General features: G+C 31.8%; 1 long non-coding RNA gene across 2 annotated transcripts; it reads right to left on the bottom strand.

Annotated features, from left to right (window-relative positions):
• Positions 1 to 442: 442 nt before the first annotated feature.
• Positions 443 to 24,263, bottom strand: LOC146995968 (uncharacterized). 2 transcript variants are annotated; one of them, XR_015042896.1, is made up of 3 exons: positions 24,007 to 24,263; positions 12,171 to 12,278; positions 443 to 757 (listed from the first exon to the last, which is right to left on the bottom strand). It is a non-coding gene; the product is annotated as an uncharacterized LOC146995968 (long non-coding RNA). The 2 variants fall into 2 exon arrangements; XR_015042895.1 differs by having other exon boundaries at positions 12,166 to 12,278; positions 24,007 to 24,259.
• Positions 24,264 to 25,217: the final 954 nt, after the last annotated feature.

Below are 25,217 nucleotides of genomic sequence, written 5' to 3'. Positions count from 1 at the left end.
CAGTATTACGTTGATATTCTAAAAATCCTTATTTTTTTATGCTTATACTCTTGCATTAGTGCATTCAATCAAATACCACTGAATGGTCATTGTTGAAATTATTACTAACATGTACCTTAAAGAATTCAATTTAATCGGTATTCAGTTCCAATTTTGATGTATGTAATGTTACTTGAAAAAAAGATGTTATTTAAATGAAATGTGTGCTGTAACTGACTAGAATAGCAATTTCTATCTCATAATTTCGTAAAATATTAGATAAATTAAATAATAAATTAGAAATATTAGATAAAAACTGGGATAATAATATAATTGCTTTATGAATAAACTTAAACGTACTTGTTCTTAGCTCACAGCTTATAAATTTAAGCCTTTTATAGATTTTGCACTTATGATGAAGAAATTTTTTTGTATGAAAACATATAGATCAAATTAAACAATATAGTTTTTATCATCCTTTATTAAGATCATCTTTAGGAATACAGTAAAAATTTCAATGTAACTGGTCTCAAATATTTAATGCATATTTATTACATGGAAATAGACAAGCATTGGCTCTTAATCAGCTGAATAAAAGGAAAAAAACTTATGACTATGCTGTTATTATATCTTATGTTTTATTCACAAGCAAGTTCCAATCATCGGTACGTCTTCCATGAAAACGTTTTAATCCAAAAATGCAAAACTGCTCTTAGAAAATGTGAAATGAGTTATATGATTTCTTTGGATTCATCGTCTTCCGTCTTGCAGCTGAAAGCTGGAAAGAAAAGTACACTCATTAATGGAAATTTTAAGAAACAGAATAATGAAATTTTCAGAAAATTCTTTAATTTAATTCTTGACAAAATTAATTAAATTTGCAAAGTCATTTGCCAAGAAAAATTAAGAAACAGGTACTTGATAATATTTGATTATTTGAGCTTTTACTTGACTTTACTAAATATAGAATTAAAGTCAAGTATTATTGTGTGTAGTAAATTATCATAATATGAGTCACCAAGATAAAATGAAAAGAGATGATTTACTAATGAAGATTTCAAAGAAAGTTAGGAAAATTTTAAATTAATTTTCAAAAACCATTTTATTCAACTGCACAGAAAAACTGGAAAACAAACTGTAGGTATAATTGCATCCGGAAGCTAAAGATATTAATTGTTTTTTTCCTGTACAGCAAAAAACTAAAAATGTCAATGATAGTGTTTCGCTGCTCCGTTACCACATACTGCATAAAAAGTAGCCGTAAGCTTAGTAAGTGATAATTACTTCTTGATACAATTCAAATTAATGCTAAACATAGAAATCAATTTTTATCTTTCTATTAAATACGCTCCAGCTGTATTCTAAATCATTAAAGCAGATGCAGTTTCATTTTAAAATTTATGTGTTTGAAACACTATATATTATTTACTTGACTACAAATTCTTGTAAAATAGCAATCATTCTTTCATATCTTAATAAGTGTGTGTGTAAGCCTCGAAGGCTATCTGAGTAAAGGGAAGGATGCCTTCATGGAGGACTTTCTAAGGGGAACTGGCTCGTATACTCGTTACACATGATAAAAACCACAAAAACGGCCATTCGGCCAGCCCTTTCGCGGGATCCGAACCTCGGACCGAACTACCAGTGTTCAACTATAACAGTGTTTACCGCTCGCCGCTGGCGTGCCCATATTTTAATAAGAAGCGTATGATATATAAAATCAATTCTTTCCCATTTAGAAAATTTTGATGTGAACAACACATGACTTGCTTGTATGGCCTATTAAATTATGCATATTTTTTGTTGCATTTCATTTTAAACTTATGCCCTCGAGTTTCATTAGAGATAAATTTCTCATTCAATCAATTCACTTCTAACTTCGCGGCAAAGCAAAAATACATAAAAACTTAAAACACCATCATTGAAAATTGTTAAATACAAAAAAAAAAAAAAAAAAAAAAAAAAAAAAAAAAACATGAAATATCAAATACAGTTAAAAACAGTTAAAAAAAATATGCTTAAAAGCAATTCCGCCAGCGAGCGGGAAGAAAGATTTCTCTGCGCACAAAACTGAAAGTTTATTTTTGGTCACACTCTGCAAAACTGCACCGAAGTTGGCACACGAAGTGACTTAATTCACTATTCTTCTAAGAGCACAAATGTAGGCTTCGTTAGGCTTAATAGCATTTTAATAACGTTTAAATAGTTGATAATTCTTCAACTATTGCATACAGATGCCAAAATTCCTTAACCGGAACAAAACAACAACATTATTCAACCAGTTTTAGAGTAAAAATGAACAGTTTACGAACATATAGGAATAAAAAAATAGCTTACCGAACTTAGTGACAGAGTGGGTGTATATTTATTTATACTTATATTTATATACATATGTATATACTTTTAGTGAGGTCGATTGCAATAAAAAAGGATGGTGAAAAACTACGTGTTGTGGGAGTTCCATATACAAAATTTCAATATTCTGAGGTTACTCGTCTTTGAGTTATGAGAGATACATACATATATAAGTATATGTCATATATACATGTATAAGTATAGACATATTTTCAGTGTCACAGACACGGAACTCGCCTCAGACACGGAGTCGAGTTCTCTCCGTATCTGTGAAAATAACAACTAAATCAGGAGAACGTATAAACAGCCTTATTTGTTTAAAGCACTAACCTGAACAGATATACAAATTGTGATTAGAATTAAATTTCCGATACTTACAGGATTTCAGATAACAGAAATCTGATTTTAAAAAGGTAAGTAGTTTGATGCTGGAGATGTACAATGCATCAGCTTAACAAGTGTTGGCTTGCTGGCAAAAAGATCATTGTAAGTAGCACAACTAGGTGCAAAAATATCACTAAGGTCAACGTTGCTTCCAAGAGAGCTCTTGTTCGATTCTGTGGTGAAGTCTCTGACGTGACACCCACTTTTACCTGTACCTGCCGAAAGATTTTGTCTAAAATTTCAAGAACGTTCTTCTTATGTCTCTTGTACGTCCTTGTGAGAGATAACGAAAAGTTGAGTTGAAAGTACAGTCCAAAAGAAAAAATGGGTTAATTAAACACAAGACAGCCTACAACTTCCCTCACCATAATTTAAATTATTCAGAGCGAAGATTTCAATGACCTTGGTGGAGATTTTAATGGTGAAGAATTTTTATATTCTAAAATTAAATCTTGAGCCACCGTTTTCACAAAAACTAGCTCAGACTACGCAAAGAATAATTACAATTGAAGTTCTCACTACAAAGATTTTCTTCCTCCGAAAGGCTATTTTGGCACTCATTTCCTTCCATACTTCTAAAAAAGAATGTAGTTTAGACAAGGGTACTTTTGACCGTATCAAAAATGTAAACGCGTGACTTACCACGTTTTAGATTCATCGTTTACTAAATCACTTACTTTAACATACCTTTAAGTTTTTCCTCCGCTATCCAACTTTGTATTTTGTGCATTTTACCGCGTCTAAACAACGTAGGCAATGCATAAACACGTACACTGATTGCTATTAATTTAATTTTATGCTAAAACATTATGAATGTTTATGGTCTTGCAACTAAGCCAGTATAAGATAGATTAATATACAAAACTAAGTTTCAGAAACTAGAAATGTTCGTTAACAAAACGTTTCACTCCTGTAATCAACAACATACAACTCTTTGCTTGAGATAAGAACAATATTAGCATGTTTATACAACCTAAACATAACAATTATTTCTAGGTTTAGGGCTGGTGCTCTGTTTTCTTCTTCTCACTCTCGTCATCTGCAACTGCAAAATCCCACTTAAAATCAACTAGCGCATCAACTGACTAACCGCAATATAACGCTGTCTTGTAAGTTTTGACCACATGTCTGTCATTTTTATCCCAACGCTCAACGGTGCAGTTAAGTTCTTAAGGGCCCTGCGCTATTACGAATTTCTTTGCTACAACTTCAAATAAACTATATCTCTGAAAATCTTTTCCTCTAAAATTTATTCTGAGCCCCTGTATCCAACAATGCCGTTGACGAGATTCCATTTAGCACAATCTGCGTATGTGGTAATAAGTAAATCTTCAAAGTGATTAGTTAGGCAATGTTTAAAGTATATTCTTCGGTATCGTATCTTAAAAATGAATCTTGTGATATGAATTCTGCTTTTTGAAATACTTTTAAAAATCGTTATGTAATTTAATAAATTACTTAAAGCAACAGTAAAAAGTTAAAATCTTTTTTAATTGTTAAATATTGTATTTTTAATGAAGTTTTGCAATATATACTATATATCAACTATTATAAATAAAACATTCGTTATTTTATCACACAGATAAATGACGCTTTTTGTTATATGTATAATTTTATGAGAATAATTTAACCCTTTGCACTTTAGAGTTGAATCTCGGTAACCACTGAATTTGATGCGGTATCTCGTGAGGTAGCTATTAATCACCACTCGCTTGGACTTGATAATCCGAAAGGTAAAGATGTTTATTTAGATTCGGTTTGGACGACATAAGACAGATTAATATACAAAAGTGTGAATATACAATACTTCATGAGTGTATTCAACAATACATGCGTATAAAACAAACAAACTACTTAATTCTTTTAAATTCAATTATATTTAACTTATAAAATGCAGCATGTAAATGCGTTCATTATCATTAGCACAAATCTTAATTTTTGTAAAGTTATATGCATGACTACAGGAAGAAATATATGAATAGTTTAGTCTCTGTTTAACTGCAGGAACTTTTAATACCTTTAAGACATGTTAATGAAAAATGAATAAAATTAACTATTCTCTTTAAACCTTAATTATGTTTTTAGAGATCGGCGTTAGTTCGAACTCCACAACCATGCAATAGGGATATTAGTTTTCAAGTTACGGAGCCCATTAAACGTGGAATATGATGTCAAGTGAAGTTGAGTTCGATTGATAAGAACGAAATTACCTCTGCGCATAGATTACTTGACAACAGAAAGGAGGAAAGCAGTCATGAAAACAGCGATGAAGTAAGGCGAAAAATCAGGGCAATAGTTAAGGAATTTGAAAGAGACAACAGAAGAGACAAAAGATTCAGGAAGGAATAAAGTGCACAGAATCTGAAGAAATACTGCAAAGAATACCGTTTGTATCAGGTAGAAGAACCGCAGACTGCAAGTATCTTCAGACATAAAAGAACCATTAGATTTCTTTAAATTGTGTGTGAAATCATTTTAAGTTAACTTTAGAAATTCACCAAATATGCGGAAAATCGCATAGAGTAACTAGTTACCCGAGCAAATAAGGCCTGAAGTGTGAAAGGTTAAAGCTGTTTTATGAAAATGAAATTAAGAATAGTAATTTGTTTTAACTGTCGTTCTAAATTTAAATTTAATCCAAACGAAGCACCAGTTCATTTCTGCTTGGATGTGCGAAAGGCCTGGACATAACTTCGCCCGAACTTTCTGATTGATCTGGATGGTCCCATCACTTGACGGAATGATCGCTTGATGTGTTACTGTTGGATATTTTTCTGTTCTATGAAATCCTCATGTACGGTAATGCAGACGATTCTATTGAGGATTACACTGCTAAGATTTCTGTTCACTTAAAAAGGTTCCGCAAGAGGTATCGCCGAGGTAGAGTAAAAGTGTAATTTAAAATTTCAAACAAAGAAGTCCAACAAAGCTAAATCTTTTATTTGGAACAAAATGCCATATATTATTTCTGCGAAAACAATTTCCTTGTAAAAGTTGAAATGTAAAAATACAAAAAATATTTTATCTTTTATATTGCGTGGGATTTGATTTCAAAGATAATTTTCTTAATATAAAAACGCCCGATGATACTAAAAAAAAAAAGAAAACGTTTAGTAGCAATTACATTAAAACACTAAAATATGTTACTGTTTGTACTATTTATTTCAAAAAGCTAAAATATGGCACTATCATTAATATTGTATATTAGTGAAGATATCATTTGTTTTGTATTTTGAAAATATTTAGTGCTTGGGAGATGACACAAGCTTTGTAACTGATCGGGAGCTTTCGTATAATTTCAGTTAATAGTATTAAATACAGAAAGTATGTTTTCATATTTCTACTTTAAATAAGTTTCAACTTTACAGTTTTTTCTAATTCATCACACAGGATGCAATTTCGCTTAAAATTATTTTTTTCCATAAAGAAAATGATATTTGCTTGCCAACCAGTTCTTATAAGGTCGCGTAAATAATTCATCTTTTCTCCTCCTAATAAAAAGCGTATGATGTATGAAATGAATTCTTTCTCGACGGAAAGCAAATAAGTGAGATTTCTTTCTGAAGCTAATTAGCCGTATAATAGTACCCGAAATGTAATTATAAAACATGCAAATAAGTCTTTGCTTATTCCTATTATACAGATCGTTTCCCTTATTTCATTTTAGGATAGTTCTCTGCGTCCCTTATTTCACCGGTTGCTGAGCTCAAAAGATTTATGAAATGATAATTTCTCCCGTCTTTTTTTTTATTTACGAAGCGAGCTGAAAAGAGTAGATATATATTTAGTCTACAAACGTTATGAGAGATTTGGGCGAGAAGAGCGTAGTAAATAAATATCTAGTTGGTTGTATATAAATTATCATTGATGATACAACAAGATTTATCGCGTATAATGCGATTTATTTAAATGCTTCGGTTCAGAAACGATTTCTGCGAGTTTTCCATCACTTTCACTTACACTTTCTGTGAATATTAATTTCAACTTAGGCACAGTTTTGTGCTTATAATTTCTCTAACTAATTCAGCTACAGTTCCATTAATTCTTGAGCGAAGAGACAAATTTAAATTGAAATAAATATATTTTGGATCAGTTTTCAGATCAATGTTAAATAATTCATATATATACTTATACGTTCAATATTTTTATATAATTTTTTTATTTCAGAATAGCTGGCATTTTCATTTGATGAGAAATTAAAAAATTATACGTGACTTTGTGATATATGTCTTTTTTTTAAATAACTTACCTCCGTTTTAGATTAAATTTAGTCTTTTTCTTTTATACATATGCCAAAGAGATAATATTTTGTATATGTATGTATCAGAGAACATATTTGTATGTATTTATTAATTTATTATTAAACTAACTTTTAAATACTTAATAACTAAGTTTCATTTTATGTGCTATATCTTTACATAATACATAGAATAAATTTTAATTAATTTTAATTGTTGAAATCTAGTGAACAGCATGATGAAACCTATGTAACTAAACTCTCAGAAATTATTTTGAGATCTTAATTTAGCAGAAAATGCATAGTTTAAGACAGAGAGATTTGGCTTACTAAAATATAAAATATTATTATAATTAAAAAATGGAAATAAGAAAAATTCTTATTATTTTCTCTGCTCTTTCGTTAGACTTACGTTTAAAACTTGGGTCATATGATTTTATTCGTAATGTTCTCTGATTTTATAGTAAACATCGATAAAATTTAGTACTGCAGAATGAGTATTCTTATGTGGGTGTATGGGTTCACGTCTAATGAATTCGCGTTTGAAACCGGGAAATATCTTTCTTAGGCCGAAACGTTCTCCAGTTAAGAAATCCTGAACTGTAAAGTAAATTACACAAAGAAGATATCAAGAAATTTACTAGAAACAAAAAGGTTCTTTATACGAATGTATGTAGTTGAAGCTCATGCTGTTTAAATCTGCTTCACATGTTTGTAACATGAATAGTAGAAGTTTCATTTTTTCAAAAAAGTGATTTTCATATGACGTTGCTTACGCCACAAGTATCAGTAATGTAAAAGATAGTCAAGAAGATTGGATAATATTTAGGGGTTGCACACATTGATCACTCTTCTATCGAACTAACGAATTTGTAATATTTATTAAAGTGCTTTGTAATTATGGACTTTTTTCAACTTTTGTAGGTAACTGAACTTTAAACTGGTAAACAAAAGAGGAATTTGGATGTTACAAAAGGGGTTTAGTGGTGAGCTTTTATGAGCTCGGCAGCCTTCGAAGGAACGAATACTTTAATATTTATTAACCATTACAAGGAAATGCAAGAAACACTTTCGGATGCTGAGTCCTCCTTAGCAGCGTAAAAGTAAAAAAAAAAAAGGTACTAAACTACAGGAAATGTGGAGGAAATCAAATATCTTTGTTAAGACGGATGAGAATATCCGTGCTAGTATACAGAAGCTGTACAAAAAATACCAAAATCTAGGTAAAGAGAAATCCAGAAAACAGATAAAGCAAATTTAAAACGGCAGGTTTGAAAAAATGATTTCGTCGAGTTATTTCATATTTCCTGGCAAAATGTGACGGACATGACTAGCTTATCACAAGAATATAAAGAATTTCTTAGGTCACAAAGAGAAGATCGTATAAGTTCGTAAATGAGCGGAGTAGGCAAGGTTTTCGCTTCGAAAATAAGAACTAAATGTACAAAAGAAGACAAAAATGATTTATATAAGAATAAATATTACAAATCTATCGCTGGAATCGATACGACAGTTAAACTGGAAGCCTCATTATCAGCACCTAATATTATCTCATAATCATCATGACGAAGAGGCCATGTTTTCGCCTCCAGCAACGAAAACATTAAATCCTAGATTGAAACATCTTGATCAGACACTCACGTCTACTTGGGGTCGAGAACAGCTCTCTATTAGACAAACAAGTACTTCATATATTGTAACTGCAAATAGCGTTGGCCACAATGTTGAAAAAAATTTCCTTACCTCCAGCTCAGCTACCATCTGTCGAGCTCTGGTGATCAGAAGAAGTAAAATGCCAAAGAAAATTCAAGATTCACTCTTTGAAACCCCTCCTCATTCGGTCTTGCATTGGAATAGTAAAATGTTGTAAATCAAACTTTGGAAGACAGAGTTACAGGTGTAGTGACTGGAAAGGATTTTAAGCATTTTCTTGGCATACCTGCTGTTCTGAAGGACACTGGTAAGAATATGACTGAAGGTAGTTCTTCAAGAAGAGGACCAATTGTGCTTTGCGTGACAATATGATCAGTACATCTTTTGACATCATCTCATCAAATGCAGGACTGATCCAAATGGCATGAACCAGAACTGAAAAGGAAATCAGAAGAGCATTTTTGTGGTTGGCCTGCCGTCATCACATCCACGAACTGATATTGAAAAGAGTGTTTGAGCAGCGTTTTGGCATAACATCAAGTAGTCTTGATATCCAGATTTTTAGAGAGTTCCTAAGTCTCTCGGCTTCACTTGATAAGAAGTCATACACGACAATGCTGGATGAAGAAAGTTCCTTTCAAGGCTTTCGTGAAAAAACACAAGTGAAAATAGTTAATTAAAATAGAAATGTCCTAAAAACGGAATTCATCCAAGAGAAGACTGCAAAGAGTTATTGCAACTTTCCCTCCTGTACTAGGAGGTTGCTTTCAAAGCTAGTTTAGTTTCAAATTCCAGGGGTTCTGCATCAAGCAATGTGGATGGCAAAGGTAATATATGCACTAAAACTTGTCTTCTTTAACCCGTCAGCACATGCGCTGGGGTAAAATCCCCCCCCCACATGTAGTCTTTTCTTAGAAAATAAGGGAAGGTCGTACGTGAACTTTCTAGTACTTTATGTACCTTTCAAGATCAAGGTTAGGAAGTGGTCGTCCAAAGGAATTTTTCCCGTGTTCATGGGATTTTTGTGTTTTCGGGGAAGGCATGGGCAACGGGATTGTAGCTACTCCGCGCGTGTACTAACGTTTCACTTCCAGGGAGACATTCATTGAGATGAATGCCTACGAGCGAGAACAGTAACGCCTGCGGGTTCTTCTCGCTAGTGTTGAAACTGATAGCGAAAATGAAAATTCCGATTCTCAGTGCGATAATATTTCTGAAAGTGCTCACGAAACTGTTTCTGACCAGTGATATGATGATTCCCATGATCTTCTTTGACATCATATAATTTTTATGTTTGAATAGATGGAACGGACACGGCCGCACAATATAGTGTCAAGAAAAGCTTTAGAAATTTGAAACATCCAACTGACTGTTTATTGCAAATTATTGATGAATAAATAATGGAAGATTTGGTAAAATCAACAAACATTTACATTTCATCAATAATAAACAAATTCTCTAGAGAATGTGATGCACAAGAGACAAACTTAGCTGAATTGAAGGTGTTGTTTTTCCTATTGTATTACACTGGAGTGCTGAGAGCAGCACTCCAGCGTTTGTAAAAATATGTACTTGTTTGTAAAAATATGTTGTCACACTATGTGAGGATTGTTCAATGTGAGGAGATTATTTGAATAATAAACTCAGGTAGGACGGGGTTGGCGGAAAAACTATGTGTTATTTATATTTTTTAATATTCTTATTTAGAATCTATTCTTTGATATGAATAATTGTATGACATTATATTGAGTTTTAAGGAAAAAAAACTAGTAAGAATGAAGCCTTTTCATATTCCTCTAGTACTTTATCAAACCACTCTTTATAATAACACTTATGTTTAACAAATATGTATATATGAAAACGAATTTTTCTAATATAAAAAAATCATATATGTATCTTATATAAGTTAGTAATTTTGCATAAATTTCGATTTTTATGGCTTACTTTAGGTAACCAGTATGGAAATGTTTGTATAACTTAAAGTAAGATTATCTCGAAGTAAAACTGGAAAAAAGGTTTAATAGAATTCACAAAGCTATTAGTCATTTATCCATTCATTGAAATCCTAATTCACTGGGTATCCTAATAATAATCCTAAACACTGGAGTAAAATTTGTCCCGCGCGGGTACTAACGTAGCGCAGTGATGCGCGTGTGCTGAAGGGTTAATTAAGAATTTAATATTCCTCAGCGAGATTTGAAAGGAATAAAACAAAATGAAAATTGTTTTCAGCCTAATATATGCTCGCTTTTGGCACGAGACAACTGTAAGTCAGTGGGTTCCAAAGAATAAATCTTAATACGCTACAACTTCCGAGCAGTTATCCAGCTACAGACGTCAGAAACGTTCTCTCACATTTGATAGGAGACATATTTGGTATCTGTCAGGAATAAACGTAAGACAGGCTTCTTTAGACGAAGTATTACTCAGGCTGATAAGTAAAATATGATTGAAAATATAGAAACTAAACCTGAAAAAAAAAAAAAAAAAAAAAAAAAAAAAAAAAAAAAAAAACGAAATGAAACAATTAGATGGTAAAAACCTAGTTTTTGAAGGCAAACGCCTGAGCCATTTTGTTACTAGTGTACAGAATACTGCAATAATTCTCTAAGAAGCCATGTGAACTCTCCTTCAGTAAGAAAGAGGTATTACTGTTATTGAAAGTTTAACGAATCGGTCAAAGACGATCACAAAAGCAGTTCTTAAGGAGATTTGTGGAACATCATGTAAATGATTTTACCAAGCGATCGAAAAAAAAGATTACATCGCTCAAAGTTGATTAAAGTTGCGTGTCATGCTACCTATTAATCTTAGTGACTGGTTTTAATATTATTTCAAGTTTATGATGTCTAATTTGCCCAATCAAGGTAATTAACATTGAAAAATCGCATTTTTTGCCTACTTTTATAAAACTGATCAAAATGTACAACTTCTAAATATTATCCAATCTTCTTAAAATTTCACATATAAATCTTTTACATTGCTAAGACTCGCTAAAAATTTTACATTTCATTTTTGCCTTACAAAATGAAACAACCTAATGAATAGCCTCTGTGTCTGTACCTTAGTTTATATTGTACAATAAATGACGCATGGTTAGTCAGGTTATATATACTGGTAATATCAATATATTAACATATAAAATGATGTTAGGTACATTGATAACACGAGACATCAGAAGATTAAATTTCTTTTTGGAAGATCAAAAACATGTTTTAATAATAAATGATAAGTATTAGTATATGTTATACTACAAGTATATATATATTAGTGCACTATGTAATATTAGTATATATATGTGTGTGTGCGTGTGTACTAGTATATGTACATATTTTGCATTTCCAGGTCGTATTTAGCCTTTTTCTTAATTTTTTAAAAACTCTTTCCAGGCTATGAAATATTTGTACAAATCTTCCAAACTGTAGCATATGTGTCAAAGGTTTTACGAGATAAAGAAAGCCTGTGTAAGTGCAATTCAAAAACCGGTATGTTTACAACGATAATATAAATTATATAAAATAAGTAATAAAACTAAAATTTCGTTCAAAACATCTTACCTTACATTTAATCTAAAATCTGTTTCCTTCTCAAATCTTCATACTGCTTTAGATAATCACGCAGCAAATCGTAAGGATGTTGGTCTCTGTAAGTCGTATATCCTCCTTCGAAGCTTTGGAAAAGAAGAATAGCAAATCTAACTTAAAAAGCCATTGTATATAACAAATGATTTCATATGTATGAAAATTAGTAAATAATTAAAAGTAATATTTATATTTACTATATTTTCGAAAAATTAAAAAAAATGAGCTGCACAGAAAATTATGTAAACATTTACAGAAGCGATTTATGGTCTTGTGTATGCATTCGGATTAGTGACTATATTAAAATTAAGGTAGTCCGGCTCACCCGATAAGCCTGTAACCTTTGCATGATAATTTTGGGGTAAGTGGGCGCAACCAATATTCCAGTCGACAGTACTTGAAAATTCGGGCCAGATAATTCTCGTCTTTGTGCCATTTTCAGTTAGTCATTTGCTTAAAACTTCGCATTTACACACCGTTTATTAACGGAACAGGGAAAAAATATTAAATATTCAAAGACCAGCCACTCGATGTCAGAGAAAATGTTAAAACGTTCTTTTGAATTAACAATTAATCAGGCTTTCCAAAATAAAATTATTGAAGCGATTTAGTGTGATAAAATTATTTTTCTCGGACGTGACAACATTATTCAAAATGTATTGAAATAGAAGTAGGCGAAAAAAATTAAGAATAACAATGAATACCAATATATAAACTATGTTGTTGTTGTTGTTGCTGCTTATCCTCGAAAGATCTGACATAGTATGTCAGATCAGCTCCAGAAGGTTGTTGACCATAAAAAAATCAGCAATAGTGAGGATGTTAAATCCTCCGAATTTGAAATGTGTGAAAAGGGATGTCCCTATCCTTCTAACATTTTAGTGACTACTCTGTAGTCTTTGGAGTGAAAAAACTTTAATCTTGAGATGGTCTCCAGTTAGGTTACCTTTGAATTTGATGTTTAAAGCCTCTATCTCTTCTTTAAGTTTATCCCAGTTGGAGTTTAAAATCATCAAGTAAAATTGGAGGAATATGCCCTGCAGTTTTTTTGGGTTTGACAAAATCATTTTATTATCTTGTTCCGTTTGATCATCAGCATTTAACATTTCTTATTTTTTTTTTGGGCCGGGGCCTCGTATTCATAGTTAGATCTAGTACGCTTATGCGCCAATCTCTCAGGGTAGTAAAACCATCAGCGTCTGTGATGACTTTTTGCTTTTGTTTTTTAATACTAGGTGTTCTAGTAACTGTCGTTTTTTATTTGGTTGAGCTTACGCTTAACTTTTACATTTTTCTTTAGCTCGTTGTGTATTTATTTTTAGTAATACATTTTCAAATAATTTAATCCTATCATTAGTTTTATCATCTGTTTCAGGTTGTGACATCAATTTAGAGTGCTCATTTTCAAGTATTTGCTTAAAAGCGATAACTAGATCATTATTGCCACTACTACCTAACCGACTAAAAGTGCTTTCAGTAAATGCATCATCAATAACAAGTGGAGCGTTTTCCATAACTCCTTTGAAATCAGTAGCCTAGCCCTAACTCAAGTTAGGTGCCGACATCCAGAACATCACAGAAAAACTTACCATCCAGAAGAATCCAAACCACCAGGCCTTCTTTCAGTATTAGCAAGTCACGAACAGCACAATAATCCAAAACGCGATCGTGAAAGACAAAACCCACATTATAAAAATTAGAAGATTATTATGACCAACGTATAGTATTATTTTAACTCAGAAATCGAACGGCGTATTATTATAACGCGGAATTCTGCGATATTAAAACTTCGAATGCCTGCACAAATTACTCAGAATGTCATATCATTTTTTAACTCAAAATGCACAAAATTTATATCATCTTAAGAACTGATATTATAACTCAGAATGCACAAAATTTATATCATTTGGATAATTGTCTAATCGTTGCTACATATTCTACTCAAATACTATAAAAAATCTAGAATGATGTATAAAAGGAATTAGGCAAACATAACAAAAAAAATCAGTTTTTCACAGACGATTCAGTATATCTCATTCAATTAACTCAGTTCTCACTTCGTGACAAGGCGAAAACACATAAAAACTCAAAATATCTATATGAAAACTTACGAAGTAAATCTTAAACACTTATTTCCTCGAAAAAATTCCAGAAAAGATTAAGCATGATTTAATTCGCAATAATAAATGAAGGCGTTATCGTTGTTGTTGCGAAGCTTAGTCTCACTAGATTGGCAACAAATCTACTAATTTGTTGCTTCAAATATAAACAAATATGCCCGCAATGTTATTTAAAAATTTGGCTTAGCTGCATTTAAACAGCTTTTAAATTGCTGATTAATTGCACAAATATTGCTTGCAGATTTACTAAAGGCATAAAACCCTTAAGCGGAAGATAAGAACAACATAATTCAATGATTTTTAAAGCAAAAAATGCACAATTTACAAATATATACAATTCACAAACATATAAGAGTAAAGAAACTGAGATCACTAAGCCGAGTAAGAGAGTGGATATATAAATATATTTATATACGTTTGATGCGGCCGATTGCAACCAAAATACGAGGTGCACATCTACATGCTATAGCAGTCCTATATACAAAATTTCGACGTTCTGAGGCTACTTGTTTTTGAGTTATGCGAGATACGTACGTACGTACAGACGTCACGAAAAATTCTCTTTAGAATTCTTTTTAAAGCAGTTTTATAATTATTTTGGAGGGAAAGAGTCTCTTATTCTGTCCTTACGTACAGATGTCCCTCAAAAACATCGTTAAATTGTATTCGATAGCGGTCAAAATGAATATTTTCGTTGAAATATGCTGCCTGAAAATTTTCGCGATTACAATACTTCCGTTTTACTTCGTACAAGGAAGTAAAAATGTATGTGGATGGAACGTACTCATTTTATCAATGTGACGTTTACAGACGAAATGTTTTGCTATTCATTTTAAATTAGTCAAAAATGAATGTTTATGCATCCAATTAACAGAAATTTAAACTTATATATTTATCTACTAAATTTCTTTAATCAATTAATCTTTTTTTAAAGCGTTTTATTTATTTCTACTAAAATTGTTGAATAAAAATTAAAAATCTCTTAAAATTTGGTGGTGTATTTAATTATGGCAAAGCACACTAGGGCTATCTGCCTAAGGGGAGGGATGCCTTCGTGGAGGACTTTCTAAGGGAAACTGGCTCGTATACACGTTACACATGGGGAAAACCACGAAAACACCCATGCAGCCAGCCCGTTCGCGGGATTCGAACCTCGGACCGAACTACCAGTGTTCAGCGACTTTACCGCTCTACTTTACCGGCTGGTGGGCCTCTTAAAAATTTGGTAATAAAATTTTTATTGTTAATTTTTCCATAAATTTTCTACTTATTTTCAGTTTCTGAATGCTTAAGTTCTCTCTTTCTTAATTTCTCTACAAATATTTATTAGCTATTACAAAGTATGAAATATAAAATTAAAAATATTCCTCATTACTTCTTGCACTCACAGATCATAATGGAAACATACATTTACAACTTTTAAAGCCTAAAAAGTGTTCCTCTGCAATGTTATCGTCATGCGTGATTTGTAGTTTCTTTGTTTGTTTTTTACCAGGATATTTTCCATTGCTACGTTTTTAAATTGCGAAATTATTGAACTTCTTTATTTTCGATGACGATGTTTTGTGCTTGCTTTCTATTCTTCCGTGAGGTTTTATACAACGACGTTTTTGATTTGTAATTTTGCCTGTAACGCTTCTGGCATGTTTATTCACAAACTTGATACGAACTGCTTACACTTACGAATATTAGTTCAGTGTTTGTAAACACAGAAAATATCAAAATGTTTAATTTGATTGTTTAATTATTCTTTGTCTTCTCAGGTGAAGATGATAAGCAATTAAAAAGGTCTGTAAAGCAATTAAAAATGGTGTAAGGTATTTCTCCCTCCTTCCTAGCGTGCCTTCGTGGTGTAGTGGTCGGCACACTGAGCCGGTAATTCAGAGGTTCGATTCCCGGCGAAGGCTTTGCGAATTTTTCAACTCTTCTGCTTCCAAAAATTACCTAATGTCTCTACAATGGAATCCTGAATTTTAAGGCTTTTTTTTTTGAAAACAAGTAAGATGTAATTTTTATATATAAAGTGATAATTAACAAGCAAAGGTAACACGCTAAACGTTAAAAAAAGCCCATTTGGTCGTAATATAAAATCTAAAAGCTTTCCGAATTTTTAATTTATTTATTTCAGATTTTTACTTCCTTGTACGAACGAAAGGAAATTATAATCACGAAAAATTCTGGGTATCATATTTCAACGAAAATATCCGTTTTGACCACTATCGAATGCAATTTGGCATGACATCCGTATGTAACGACGTTTCCCCCACCGAATTATGAAAATTGATTTAAAATAGATTCAAATGAGAGTTTCTCGTAGCGTCTGTACGTACGTACGTATGTATATATCTCGCATAACTCAAAAACGAGTAGCCTAAGACCGTTAAAATTTTGTATACAGGACAGCTATAATATAGAGGTATGCAACTCCCGTTTTGATTGCAATCGGCCGCATCAAAAGTATATATAGATATAGATATAGATATACATATATAGATATGTGATGTACCAGCTTTTATCCGGAATAAATAGATTGGTGAAGAATAATAGATGTAGTCGTAGAATAAATTATCAGACGATAAGTTTAAAAAACAGGATCCATTTGTTATACTTCAGGTGAAAATAGCAGTTACAAAAATTAAGATCTCCGGAGTAAATAAAAAAGAACTACTAATAACTTTTTGTATTAAGTTTACTGCATCGCTACATTAAAGAAAAGACCCCGATATTCCTTTGCGAGTCCTTTTATAGCCTCTGGAAAGGCGGAGCTTCCAAGAAATGACATCAGCCTCGTCAGCCATTCCAGTTCGCTTTAAATATCTCCAGAACATTCTATAACTTTACGTGCAGGAAAAGACGGGAAAAACAACTTGACTACGGGGCTGTGAATTTAATTCCACGTACTTTCAAATAAGAGATCGTCGCCATTAAAAAAAAAATGAAAAGAACATAAAGTTAGAATTTTAAGTGTGTTCTTGACTATGGAATTTTATTATTACATATATATATATGTATACCCACTCTGATACTCGGCTCAGTAAGCTCATTTTTTATTCTTATATGTTGGTAAATAGTACATTTTTTGCTTTAAAATAATTGAATTATGTTGTTCTTATCTTCCGGTTTATGTTTTTGTGCCTTTAATTAATCTGCATGCAATAGTTGTAAAACTATCAGCAGTTTAAAAGTGGTTTAAGTGCTGCTAAGCTTAATGTTTTAATATAGCAACCATATTTATTTACATTTGGAACTTAGCAGAATAGTGAACTAAGTCTTTCTGCACCTTCAGTGTCTTTTTGCAGAGTGGGACCAAAATTAAATTTCATTTTTGTGCACCGAAACATTTGCCTGAACATGATATTTAATAAATAGAGGTTACAAACAAAATGTTGAAAAAACGCCTGTTTGGGCGTAATTTAAAATCTGAAAACTTTCTGATTTTCATTTTTAGTTCCTTTTTACTTCCTTGTACGAAGTAAAAAGGAAGTATTGTAATCGCGAAAAGTTTCTGGCAGCACATTTCAACGAAAATATCCATTTTGACCGCTATCGAGTGCAATTTAACGACGTTTTTGCGTGACATCTGTATGAAAGAACACAATAAAAAGCGCTTTCGTCCAAAAAAATTATAAAACTGCTTTAAAATGAATTCTAAAGAGAATTTTTCGCGGCGTCTGTACGTACGTACGTATCTCGCATAACTCAACAACTCAGAACGTTGAAATTTTGTGTATAGGACTGCTATAACATGTAGATGTGCACCTCGTATTTTGGTTGCAATCGGCCGCACGAAATGTATATAAATATATTTATATATATATATCTTCTCTGTTACCGGGTTCAGTGATCTCAGTTTCTTTACTCATATATGTTTGTAAATTGTTCTTTTTTTTTTTGCTTTAAAAATGGTTGCATTATGTTGTTCTTATTTTCCAGTTAAGATATTTATGCCTTTAGTAAATCTGTATGCAATATTTTTAGAATTATCAACAATTTTAAAGTTGTTTAAGTGCCGCGAAGCCTAATAATTTTCTTGATGGCGGCCATCGCTTGTTTACATTTGAAACAGCAGACTAGTGGATTTGTTGCCAATATAGAGAAACGTACCTTCGCAACAACAAAGATAATGCCTTCATTTATTATTGCGAATTAAATCATGCTTAATCCTTTCTGGAATTTTTTCGAGGAAATAAGTGTTAAGGATTTACTTCGTAATTTTTAATACAGATATTTTGAGTTTTTATGAATTTTTGCCTTGTCGCGAAGTGAGAAGTAAATTAATTGAATGAGAAATACTTAATCGTCTGTGAAAAACTGTTTCTTTTTTGTTTTGTTTGGTTAATTTCTTTTATACGTCATTCTAGCTTTTTTATAGTATTTGAATAGAACATGTGGGAACGATTAGATAATTCTATTCTTTAAATGATATAAATTTTGTGCTTTCTGAGTTATAATATGAACGAAATATAATACTGTTAAGTGAATCTAGCACCAGAGTGTCGCTATGGTGAACAAATAGAATGAATTTTAAAGAATGCGTTTATTCTATTGTGGTTTATGCGCTGTTGGCGAAGTAGATTTAATTCAATACAATAAGTACATTTTAAATGAAATGCAAGAAAAAATGCGCATAATTTGATATTCCGTACAAGGGAATCCTGTGGTGTACACATCACATTTTTTAATATTTGTCTTAATATTCTGAAATTTAATGGCGTTTGAAATGTTAGTCTTGAGACAGCAATGAGGTAATATTCTGGTTCGAATTTTGCAATTAATGTTTATCAATTTAAAATCCAAAAATTATCAATAAGGTTAATTGGGGTTTTAATTTAAAATGCTTGAAATAAGTTTAATTGGGGTTTTTAAGGCGTAACCTAATGTTATTGATTTTTCTGAGCCACGATTCTTAATTATGTTTTTCCAGTATGCTCTAATATAAGCATAGTTATATCGGTAAACAGTGCGCCGATTTTTTAACTAGCTTATTATTAGTACAACTCAGTCAATTGTTCAGTTGTGTTTTTGTCCGTACTACACGCAAATTTTGCAAATTATTGAGGTGATTTCTGGGATTAGAAGGAACAGAACTAAACCAGCTAGGTAGTTTTAAGAGTCTATTATAATCCTTAAGCAATTTGTAAGATTTAAAACGTTCTTGTATGTTTGTAGCTACAGTATACTCGCTGATGAAACGTATTTGACTATTAAGTTTGTTTCTAAAAGGCAGCTTATTAGTTGCATTTTTAACATTTTCATTGAGCAAGGAATTTCATCTTTATATGTTTTATCCTGGTTGTATCACCAAATCCTGGTTCTGGAGAATCATCGTCGACAACCCTTTAGTTCTGGACCCAGTGTAGACACATTAGGTATTTTGGAAGCAGGAGAGATGAAAAATGAGCAACGACTTCGCCGGTACTCGAACACGGGCCCCTCGAATACGCGCCTAGCATGCTGACCACTACACTACGAAGGCTTGCTAAGAAGGTGTGATAAATGCCTTATAACTGCATCGAATATATCTTTTAACTCTGTGGGTCTCATAAGCTGAATTTCTATTCTACATTTAGTAATTAGGATCAAATGAGTCTTGGTTCCCCAAAAAACCTTGTAGAGAATATTACCTAAAATATTAAATTAATGATTTTTAGGTAATTGTAACTGACTGAAGAGTCATTGCAGAATTCGGTTTCTTCCCTAGGGGTTTAAATCTTGAAACACGTGTACTAAAATTGCTTTAAAACACGTATTCACTTCGTTTACATCATATGTTTCCAAGTCTAATTTAACACTAACTAGTGTAATGTAAATTACTTAGTGTAAATTAACTTCTTCAGTAGCAAACAGGACTGCATTAAGGCTGTGTAATGTTTTTGTCAATTTTACTGACTTCTTCATTATATAAATATAGTTTCCCTTGCTCCTTAACTTACCTATTTCCAATGTCCAATACTTAAAATATAATTAAAAAGTAAACTAAACTCAGTAGCGCAACAGCTCTAGTGGGCCACAGTCTACAGTGCCCTTTTTTCTGCTTTCTTGACCTTTGAGGCCCGAAGTGGTCAGCTTGTCTCAGGAACACCCGTGTTTAGTTCCCAAGCGAACTTGGTAACTCATTTTATCGACTCACTTAACGGATGAAAGGCTGAGTCAACCTTTCCCAGCCCGGGGATCGAACCCCGGACCTATGGGATACCGGACCAAATAAGTATATATAATAAAATATAATATATATATATTTATTTGCTAGTAGAAGCACTTAAAAAGGATTTTACTTACATGTCCTGGCCTCCAATTGCTGAAATAAAAAACTAATAAAAACATGAAACTTTGAAAAACGGAATCCTACAAAATGAACTGTTGTCAATCCACGAGGTAACAAATTCGGTTTTAACTTTTTTAATTCAGGTGTTAAGATGTAACCCAAAAGCAACTAAATTTCAAATTTCTGTGGAAAATTATTGCACTACTTCGAATTTAAGCCAAATATTTTATTTAGAATTTTAAGATGCAAAATTAAGGAGCAGGTAAATTAAAAGCAAATAGTTTTACATTCGTTTTCAGGTTTTGAAATCTTAGAAAGAAATCCATGAGGAAAATTATAAAATAGTCTTTGAATTACATTTCAAGATTTTTTACTCCTCTTTGATGAAAATAAATGGATCTGTTTTTTAACATTTGTTTCAATTTACCAGTTAACTACACCGCAAATTAAATTCTAAGTAACGCAGATGTTTTCTTTTTTTAAATAAAGCAATGTAAATAAAGACTAGTATCCATCTTTTATACAAATTTACAGTTTTATCTTGGTGAAATTTGGCGCACTTGACCATCAAAGCAAGAGAAAGCTCATTGTCTACATACGAGTTCTCCGAAACCACCCCAAGGGGTTTGAACTTTTTATATACATAACTTTTGAGTTAATTGTGTGAACTATTGACGAAACCTTCAGCCATTTAAAAGCTTTGTGTCTTCAAAAAACACTCTACAGAACGTGAGATATTTATGCTTCAATTTTAATCTGAAAGCACGACAATAAGAAAGAAGTATGTGGTTACTCGGGAGAAAACGATATATGTATTTGTCTTTCGAACTTAATAGACATTTTCAGGAATTTAAGAAACACCAAATTAAAATATTTTCTGAGTTCATTATCGTTCAGCTAAGCATACGAGATTTATTTTATGTTTCAAATTTATTCAGTTTTTAATTAACAAACTAAACAACTTAAAAGAGATAAACGCAAACTCATTTCAGCTCTTATTAATTATTAGTTCTGGACTCAAGAAATTACACAACCTTTATTTACTAAGAGTCTCTCCCTTTTTATTTTTATTTATTTATTTGTGTGTGTTTCTTTATCCTTCATACAAATCTACATACAAATTCGTACAAATTATTATGCTCATGAAATTTTCAACATTTGACTTTCGAAACAGGAGGAAAGTCACTCATACATAACATTTTGAGACCCCACTCACGGGGTCCACAATTGCGAAGGATATATTAGAACTCTGTGCTCATGACACACATCTTAAGTACATATTGTCGTTGTTACGTTCCCGCTATCGGTTCTTTCTAAAATCTTTAGACTGCACCTGATCGTTTGCTATTGAGAAGAGTGTAGAACATTCCAGAAGATAGTACGATCTCTAAAGCAGAATTTAAGTTCGGTTTATCAGTTTGTCTTAATATTACGTAAACAAGGGAGAAATAGAGAAAGTGGATGGTGATTTTCCGAAAAACATCACAACCAATAACAAAGCAAGTATCAGTTCTTACTAAAATTTTTAGCTGGCGTCGTATTAGCTATTTCTTTAGAACAGCGTGCAACCTACCATAGCAGTGTAGAAGCATTAAAGCGAAATTTAAATGTGCTCCCTCTCAGCTCTTCGCGGAGACTTAGAAAACATCATTTCGAATAAAGTATCTCAATCTCCAATAAAGCCTCTTCATTAAGCTTAAAGGTAGGAAAATGTCATGCACTTTGACTAGCATTTGTGTGAAAGTAAATTTAGTACGATTGTAGAGCAAGTCGTAAAACTGAAGTCTTATATTTTTCGAAACACAGCTTAACATAGACCACTAGGTAATATTGCTTACAAGAAGTAGCGCATATGAAGTCAATTAACTAATGAGTCAGGTTTGTATAACACAGAGAATAATTTAAATCTAAAAATAACACTATAAAAATTAAAACATTAAGATTGTAATTTAGGCAAAATCAAAATACTGGAAATTCATTTGTTTAAATTTCTAGATTTTCTTCATTTTTAGTGTGCCAGCAAGATCTTGAATGGCTGAAAACTGTTTGTTTAAACAAGGCTCAAATTGCAGGGAAGAGGTTGCCTGCGTGGGGGTTCTATCGCATATTTTTCTCATTTATAAAGTCAATATTAGCCAATATCTCTTAAAAACGTCAACTTATTCTTCCTCTTAAGGTGATAACACTTTCATGCTTTATCACAACCTAAATAATGTTTCATGTTTACAAAAGCATCTTTTCCCTCGTTTCAACTCTCTCGTTCTTTTTATGTCCCTCTGAAGAATATTTGTTAATACAAAACTGCAAAATTACTGTAACAATTCCACCAGTTCTAGACTTTAGTTTCATTCTTGAAAAACTGAATCAGCTTGTGAATTAAAGTTTTGAACATACAGATGAAATGAAATTAAAATTTTGTTGCAATTTACTTAACTTCAATAAAATAAATAATTAGAAAGTTATAAATTAGAAAATAATTCAAAATACTGTTTTACATTCCTAAACGAAATGCAGACGATATTATTCATGCACATTCATGTAGTTGAGGCCAGTGAATTAGGTCCAGTACTCAAACTGCAGACTATAATAATGTTATAATTATAAACTATGGATCTGACATCGGAAAATTATATAAACCATGATGAAAAAAATTACATGAAATATTTCAGAACAGAAATTATCCAAAGAAAAGGAAGTTTACATTTATGCCAACAAACTGAGAAAATTTTCTTACTTTCATTAGTATTATATGTTTGCAACAGTTAGTCGAATTGCAAACATATAAAATTTAATGCCCGTTGACAGGGTTGATTTCACGTAGCTTTATAAAACTGAGTGTTTTATTCCTGAACTGAAATTTTATTTACTGCATGTTAAGTAACAATGTTACTTCACTTTTATGAAAGTTTTAAAATGCAGCCCAAGGAAGTTCGTCCAAGCCACTGAATAATCTATTGTCTCAAACAAACATTGAAGAAATATATGATCGTTTACGATTTTCGTTCATTTTTTAGAAAATTTTGCTTCAGCCTGCTACGAGCATATTTCTTTCTTTCTTTTTGAATATTTCTTTGTTGCACAAAGCACAAAACTGTTAGAAATATTCCATCAATTAAAATTTTTCCTTTTGCTTTTTCAAACATTGAAATAAAATTAAGCAAAACCTATGTTAAAAGAAGGAAAAATATTCTTCATTAATGTAGAATGTTAAATTCCGGATATGACTAAAAGTAATTAAATTTTTTTCCCTCCCTTATATAATTCTTCCCTCCTTTTTATAATAATTCCAAAGTTTAATCAAACAGGCGATTATTTTACGATTTTCTTATGACCAGAGTTACACATAGAAGTTTTTACACATTCTTTATATGGCGAAAATAAGGATTTAAACCAGCTTGGTTAAATAGCATTTTGTAATATCTGAAGACTTACTTGCGGCCAGGCAGGGTATCACGACAGCGGCAATCGCCATATGTATCTCTCCTTCCATTTTTACTCATGTGTATATGTGCGTTTGCACATACTTTAGCGCAATTCTCCTCTGAATTTTGAGCGGAACACAACAGAGCAAGATGGAATAGCAGAGCGAAAGTAGTCAAATTCCCCATTCTACAATCGTACAATGTCGATTGAACTGATAAGAGGAGAAACAAATCGAGGATTTTTGCGATACAAGATTTGTTTGAGCTATTTATACAGAAAGAGGACTGCGCCTCTGTAAATATTTTAGTCTCTCATGATCTTGAATTACTGGTTTTACTAAGTACATTATTTCCATTTATATTAACGAAAAGCTTTGTTCCATATTATTTCAATACATATGGCCATCTGTATAGATGCTATATTTCATCGTAATGAAACTCGCATAAACTCAGAAATAATTGCTTTACGTATTGCTTTTAAGTAAACAATATATGCGGGGTTTATTAAATTCATTGAAGGAGTATTGCATCTTGACTTTATGAATAAACATATTATTTTGTGGAGGTACTAATGAAAAAATACGCTTGCCTTTAATATTTTCTGAATAGTTTTAAATCGAATAAAAGAACTGTATATCAAGCAAAGCAAATTAGGGAGCAGAAATATATATTTTTTGGGTAAAAAAGGAGACTTGAGAAGGCATTTGTTCAATCGCTTTTAAGATTCTATGCAGATATGCTAATAAATATATTTAACAAAGTAAGCTTGAAAATAAAGCGCATTAATAATGGACATTATTTCGATAAACCAACGGATGTTGAAACATAATTAGAATAAAGCTGTTCAATATTTTATTTGTTAGAATTGAGTTTAGCATCAAATCTCCTAAATGCCTAGGACCGCCTAAAATAGGCTGATATCCCAATCGTTTACGCAGTCGAACTAGAAACGTCCAGTGTGGCAAATAATGTAACTTTGCAAGAGTTAATGCAAATGTCTAAAACATCTGAATGATTAATGGAGTTTAAATTTAACCTTAAACGGAATATCATTTATTTAAAGACAATTAAGGGAAGATTTCGCCTTAATTATTTTATTTCAACAAATTTTATGTAGTACCAATAATCAGTATTTTCATAATGCAAAATTCGAAGTATGTCGACAGAATCAAGAAAATAAAAAATTTATTACATGTCTAAACACACAGTCCAGTTTTATTA

The sequence above is a fragment of the Stegodyphus dumicola genome, chromosome 8, assembly GCF_044657685.1.
Source record: "Stegodyphus dumicola isolate Sdum_Otavi_A_Nest chromosome 8, ASM4465768v1".
Taxonomy (NCBI): Eukaryota; Metazoa; Arthropoda; class Arachnida; order Araneae; family Eresidae; genus Stegodyphus; species Stegodyphus dumicola.
This window is presented reverse-complemented; position numbering and strand designations above follow the sequence as displayed.